This window comes from Hydra vulgaris, chromosome 05, assembly GCF_038396675.1.
Source record: "Hydra vulgaris chromosome 05, alternate assembly HydraT2T_AEP".
In the NCBI taxonomy this organism is placed as follows: Eukaryota; Metazoa; Cnidaria; class Hydrozoa; order Anthoathecata; family Hydridae; genus Hydra; species Hydra vulgaris.
This window is the reverse complement of record NC_088924.1, coordinates 13,592,752-13,600,323: the sequence shown is the minus strand read 5'-3', so window position 1 is coordinate 13,600,323 and position 7,572 is coordinate 13,592,752. Positions and strand designations below refer to the sequence as shown.

General features: G+C 27.9%; 1 long non-coding RNA gene across 2 annotated transcripts; it reads left to right on the top strand.

Annotated features, from left to right (window-relative positions):
- The first annotated feature begins 1,024 nt into the window (after window positions 1-1,024).
- Window positions 1,025-5,146, top strand: LOC136080593 (uncharacterized). 2 transcript variants are annotated; one of them, XR_010638549.1, is made up of 3 exons: window positions 1,034-4,538; window positions 4,608-4,676; window positions 4,964-5,146. It is a non-coding gene; the product is annotated as an uncharacterized LOC136080593 (long non-coding RNA). The 2 variants fall into 2 exon arrangements; XR_010638550.1 differs by having other exon boundaries at window positions 1,025-4,676.
- Window positions 5,147-7,572: the final 2,426 nt, after the last annotated feature.

The window sequence follows — 7,572 nt, the reverse complement described above, 5'->3', positions numbered from 1 at the left end:
AATTTTTTAATTGACATTATTTTGGTCTCAACGGGGAGGGGCCCCATTGTCAATTATTGTTAAACTCACACTGCCCCTCTATCTACTGGCATCATTTATGGATGATCCCATAGCCTCAATACTATATATATATATATATATATATATATATATATATATATATATATATATATATATATATATATATATATATATATATATATATATATATTATATATATATGTAAATTATGTTAGTGTATTTTACAAATAGAGTGCTCAATGTTCTTAAAGAACAGAGCAATAATAAATTAGTAAAAAATACTTATCTAACTTTTATCTTCACTTTTAACTTCAAGTCGAAGATAAAAGTTAGATAAGTGTTTTTTACTAATTTATATATATATATATATATTTATATATATATATATATATATTTATATATATATATATTTATATATATATATATATATATATATTTACATATATATATATATATATATATTTATTTATATATATATTATTTTTACTTTATTTACAACACCATTTGATATACAACAAACCCTTACAAAGCTTACAATAGTTCAGTTAAGATTCAATCTGAGTTATTGAAACGTAATAAATTTAACATCAATAGAAAAGTAAAGCTGTTATCATTTAAAATGTAAAGGGTGTTGTCAAAATATGTTGAAAGTAAAATTAAGTTACTAATAAAATCACGTTCAACAATGATAAATATTCTTACTGTAGTAAGAATTAGTACTAGTTAACAAATTTGATCAAATAAATATAAAATAGTGAAAAAACAATGAACAAATAAGAAATTGAACTAAATCTTGAATTTGAATTAATTGGTACTAATTTGTTCAAGCATAACCTTAAAAAATAAGTTTATATAATAAATTTTATGTATAACTAGTTATACATATATTAACTATCAGGAGTTATATGTATAACTGCATGCATTTTAAAGCATTTTATTTAATTTATATGTTACTTTAGATCATATTACTTTGAATACTGGACCCAGAGACTTTATTCCCAATTACACTGTGGTATTCTAGATTAAAATATGAAAAGTTTCTGTTTTTGTTCCTCAATGTACTTCGTAAGTCCATTAAGTTTTATGAACCTTATTATATATAAAGTTAAAAGTTTTGGAACCTAAAAAAAGTTACAGAAACCTCCTTATCTCCCGCCTATTTTAATACTTTTTTTTAATAAAAAAAATTTGACTCAAACCTGCATTTCTTTGTGGGACACTGCAGTGTCCCACAAATGAATGCATGCATGCTTGGGATGCATCAATGTTCTTAACATCCCATGCATGCATGCTTGGTTTTTGACAACATTTAAACTTGCATCAGTCAATTGTTTGCAGATAATATACTCAAGAACTATATTCAAATATCATATGAACATGTTAGAGAATGTTCATATGAAATTTGAACATCACAAATTTAATAATATTGTTGTGGTATGTTATATAAATAATACCATATTAGATTATGATATGAAAATAAGATAGGATATGAAGGCAATGATCAAAGAATAAATTTACTTATAGAAATTTAGATGTTTGTTTATTAGTTTCAGAATATTATATTATGTGTGACCATGGCCTTCTATAATAACAGGCCTTGACATTGCGCAACAAAGTTGTTAAACTGAAGGCCAATTCCTAATACTGTGTTTACATTTTCATTTTTTAACATTAAACGAAAGTTTATGTTCACGCTTTTTTAATAAATCGTTAAAATTTGATTGGTTTATAAATTAGATAGCGCAACTTCAAGACGATAGCGTTGTAAGGTTCAAGGTGTTGTTATCGTTAGTTTGACAATACTATTACCTTACATTGTAAGGTAATAGTATTGTCAAACTAACGATAAGTTTTTTTAATAAGTAAAATGCCTTTAAATTGCAAGTCGAACTATCTCAACTACAACAAAAATATCAATTTATACAACTACAGTATCATTTACAACTACAACAATAATATCAATACTCAACTACAACAAAAATATCAATTTATAAATTCCCGAAGAATCTAGAGGAGAGAAAAAGATGTAGTGAAGCTATCCCAAGAACTGGTTTTATTGTTACAGACTGTACAGCAGTATGTCAACTTCATTGGCCAAATGAAGCACCTTTTGAAAGACCTTATAGAAAAACTGTAACCTCAAGCGGTTTTCGAAGCATTTTACCAGATGAGTTAATGATTTTCTATAAGAGGATGAACTTATATTTGACGATATTCAATCTTTGTTAAGTGATAATAACGATGTTATTGTTTTCCAGCTTAATAAAAAAAGTGTACACATACAATAAAAAATTTACAAACTTGGTGTTCCATTATTTATTTTAGTAATTTTTAATGATTATTCATTTGTAGCTAACCATAATGGCACAACTTGTAATATTTTATCTTTAGCTGTAAACAAATTAAAGTTAATAAAAACAAAATCAGCTTTATTTGAAGCAGTTAGATTTTTAAAAAATAAAGAAAGTTTGCTTCTGTCAAATATTCTATTCGAACACCTTAATGCTATGAGAAAAGTTAATGTTAGTGAAGTTTTATATACTTCAGATATTATATGTAGAGCATATGAGTATTTTGCTATGCGACAAAGTTTATATGATTGTTTGTGTACTGACTACAAGTTGCCAAGTATAAGGACATTAACACGATTGACTTCAAAAATAAGCTCAATGGAGGACCTAAGTTTCATAAATAGTATTTTTATGAATTTAAATCCATTGAAAAGAACTTCCATACTACTAATTGATGAGGTCTATGTCAAAGCTTCATTACTTTACCAAAGAGGTGCTTTGTTTGGTCAAGCAGTAAACTACCCTGAAAAGTTAGCCAAAACAATTTTATCATTTATGATTTAATGTCTTTTTGGAGGTCCAGAATTTATATATAGAGCTCAACCTGTTGCAAATCTTTCCTCTGAATTTCAGTTTGCTCAATGTCAACAAGTTGTTGATACGATAAATAATATTGAAAATAGTAAGACACTGGTAATAATTACTGATGGTAACCCTGTAAATCAAAGATTTTTTGGAATGTTCAAAACAGTTGATAGTAAACCATGGTTAACAACATCAGGTATATATTTATTGTATGATTATGTGCATCTCTTAAAATCTATACGAAACAATTGGTTGACAGAAAAGACTGACGAACTTCAATTTTTGAACAATAAAGAACTGGCTTTGGCTAAGTGGAGTGATTTAGAAACTTTATATAAAACTGAGTGCAATAGTCTTTTTAAACTCTCTAAACTTACAGCTAAATCAGTTTATCCAAAACCAATAGAGAGACATTTTGTAAAGTTTTGTTTGTCTGTTTTTTGTGAAGAAACAGTAGCTGCATTAAGAACGCATCCAGAGATTGAAAATAAAGCATTTGAAGGTACTGCTGTATTTATTGAAAAAATAATTTTTTTTGAATGTTGTTAAAGTCAAAGCACCAGGTGCTTTGACATTAAATCTGTAATTGAAAAAAAGCACCAGGTGCTTTGACGCTAAATCTGTAATTGAAAAAATTAATATTCAACATACTAAATTGATATTACAATTTGACATTCCTGTTGATGGTATAGATGGTCTTACTTGTGACATATGTTTTAGAGATATTTCTACTGATGAAAAAGAACTTCTGGATAATATACATGATCTTGAAAGCTCAGTTAATAAATCTACATTAGTGGATATAGTTTACATAGCTGGCTATGTGCAAAAAAGCGAAATAAAAATTTATGATGATTCTACCAATTATTATTATAAATATGGAAGTTATCTGTATAGCCTAAACTAAGGCGGACCTGAAATTCCTTCTGATACTCTTGTCTAATGGTTAATATTTTGCTTCTTTTTTAAGGTGCTACTGACCCTTTATGCAGAACATTTTGTGTTACTCAGTTTCAGTTCATTGCTGCTAAATATAAATTTATAATCACATAAATCAATGCAGAGTATATTCTGCTAGAGAATTACTCACTAACTACCACTCCCAAAATACTAAAGCTATCATAATTTATGTGAAAATTAGTTTTGTAATATTTACTTGTTATGTTTTTTATTTTCTCATTAGCCTATATGTCTCTCAATATGTTTGGATTTGTAAATATTTACCCTGTTGAGATATTTTTAGCAAAAAAAATTAAAAATACAGTTATCTTTCTAATATAAAGATATATGCTTTGTTATGGTTCTGCTTGTTATTGATACTATTTAATATTACATAAATATTTTTAATGAAATTTGAAATACGAAAAATATGATTATCTTTTAACAATTTTTTGGTTTTCTTTTTATATTTCCGTCTTTACTAGAGATTATTATTAGAAAACATAGAACTGCCATTACACCCTACCTAAAATAAAAATAAATCAATATAAGTAAAAGTGAAAGTTTAATCGGCCTTCAGTTTTTACGGCATTTTGCGCGATGTCAAGGCCTGTTATTATAGAAGACCGTGTGTGTGACGAAAAAGTAAAGATACTTTTGCATCCAGTGGCTATTGCACCCAACGTCTACATCATTGAAAAAGTAGGTTTTTACATTTTTGTTTTTGTTTTTTTGTTTAACTACTTATCCTAATTGATCACTTTTTTTCAGGGTTCTCCTCATGGGTTCAAGCTCATTACGCATAATATGTGTTCAATTACCCATAATACGTTAGTCATTGTAAGTAATAAATTAGGAAATAATTATTTGTGAAATATTGTAGTCATTAATGACTTCAACCTGGCTAATAATTAAAATTGCTCTCTCTCTCACACACTCTCTCTCTGTCTCTCTCTCTCTCTCTCTCTCTCTCTCTCTCTCTCTCTCTCTCTCTCTCTCTCTCTCTCTCTCTCTCTCTCTCTCTCTATATATATATATATATATATATATATATATATATATATATATATATATATATATATATTTATATTTATATAGATTTGTATTTATATATTTTTTTTTTTTAGAAAATGTTTGAAGAAAGTTAGAAGATACTAAAAACCTTGGTATTATGCAAGCCGAAGCGATATAATTAATTCAATCGACAAAAAACGGCGTGTAAATCGTAAAAGAAAAAATAATATTTTTAATATTCATTTTAGATGTATTGATTAATAGCATTTATTTTAAAATAAATTCATTTTGCAACACGTTTTTTAATTTTATAAAATTTCGTCATAATAGTTTAAAGTAAATCCCACATAGGTTATAGGTGGAAAACATCCCATGTAAAAGATCAAAAATGCTACACATTTTGAATACCAAATGGGATAAAGTAGCAAATACCAGATTAAGTTAAGCCTCTCTGAAAGCTTCGATGATTAATTTTAAATTACTATTTAAGTAATTTTTAAATGAAAAAAATTTTAAAAATTATCATAGAAGCATTCGGACTTTCATTTGTCTAGTATTGACCACTTTTATACCATTTTGATTAAAATATGTGGTATTTAAGATCTATAACATGTAGTATTTTTCACCTATATCCCATGTAGGATTTGCCACATAAAACCCATGTGGGATTTACCATATAAAACCCACATGGGACAAAATAATAATCCCCATATGGGTTACATATGGTAAAAACCCACGCGTATCCCATATGGGATTTACCATATGGAATCCATGTGGGATTTACCATATGAAACCCACATGGGACAAAATAATAATCCCCACATGGGTTACATATGGAAAAAATCCACGCGTATCCCATGTGCGCTTTTTCACTGGGAAAGAGCAGCAATAACTATTTTCAACGAAAAACATTCAGCGTACAAAAAAAACACATTTTGTTAAATCTTTTTTATTTTCTATATCAAATGGAAAAAATGTCGATATATTTGGACTTCACGAGGCAAAAAAAAATGATGCTTTAATCATGAATGATGTACTTCTAGGCGACCAAAATATAAAATTGCTTCATCCTGGTGACATTATATTACTTGATAGAGGTTTTCGAGACTGTCTTGATAACTTATTTTTAATCATTTTATTTATTAATTTGGAGCCAAAAATGCCTGCATGTGTAATGTGTAGAAAAAGGTCAAAAACAATTGACAACATTACAAGCTAATCAATCTAGAGTGATTACCAAGTGTCGTTGGGTTATCGAATTCACAAATTAATTTCTAAAAACATCTTTTAGAGCCTTAGATAAAGTGCACAATTGCAGAATTGCAGCATCCCTTATTTATAGATTTTTCAAACGTCTTAACTCAGACCAGGATGACAAACAAAAAATTATTAATAACATGAACGTAAAGCTTCATTTAGAAAATAGTTTGGAAAAGCTGGTCAAAACTGAAAAACTAAACAAAAAGAGTTTGTTTGTAAACATTGAAGCAACACTTGTACTTGGTTTTCCTAAATTGCCTGAAGAAATAATAAAAAACAACATCACCTTGGGCTCATATCAACTAAGGCAATGCTTAAGCTACATTTCTGAACATTTCAATGAAGGAAAATATGAATTGGCAATATGTGAAATTGTTCAATTAATTAGGAAATCAAAAGTTCTTTCTCTTATTATCAGATCTCGTCATTCTGGGTCTACAAAGTGTAATGTGTACGTGCAATATTTACCTTATACAAATGATGAAACTGGAATCGAAGAATGGTACTGTACTTGTTTTCATTAATTTCATTAAGCCAATTCAGTTTTTTGAGTCACAAGTAGTTTGCAATAATCAATTGCGCATGCGAAGTTCAACTAGAACTATTAATGGTAAAATGTACAAGTTTATATGCACTACCAATTGCAAAAGACAGCATTTTCAAATTATTTTTAATATAAAATCAAAACTTTACTTAGTGGATGATTTATGCCCACAGAAACATGATTTGGATATCCCTAATCATCATATTTCTACTTGCGTTTATTATTTAGTGTGAACGAGAGATTAAAGTAACATAAATCGAATCTATCTACAAAGTTTGTTCCAAATTAAACTAAATTATTTTTTGTGAACTTTTTAATTTAAAAACAACTGTGCAGAATATGTAAACATACTTAGAAATACTAGATAATATAATATTTAATAAATAAAATGAATGCTTAACTGAGCAAAGAAAATTTAACAAGCGATTTATAAGTCTTTATTTTGAAATATAGTTGAAAATGTATTTTTTATTTCATAGATTAGCCTTTTATCAATTCCAAGTTAAAAACTTTAAAAAAAAAACAGCTAAGAAGCCATTTTAAATAACACTTAGCAAAATTGAAATATCTACTCTCACCCCTCGTGTGTGCAAAGTTTTTTTGGTTTTTATTATTTATAAGGGGCTTCTAAACAGTAAATTATTTACAGAAGTTGCACACACGAGGGGTGGAAATAGGGGCGAAAGCAAACACCATGGGTGGTATATCTCTTTGTCAAAACTTGATTTAATCTCTTGAACGAAAATAGAAAGAGAGCTATACAGTTCATTCACCAATGTAAGTCGATTTCAACCTTTCCATATTTGTGTTTCATGTGACTACCCAGTGAAAAAGCGCACATGGGATACGCGTGGATTTTTTCCATATGTAACCCATGTGGGGATTATTATTTTGTCCCATGTGGGTTTCATATGGTAA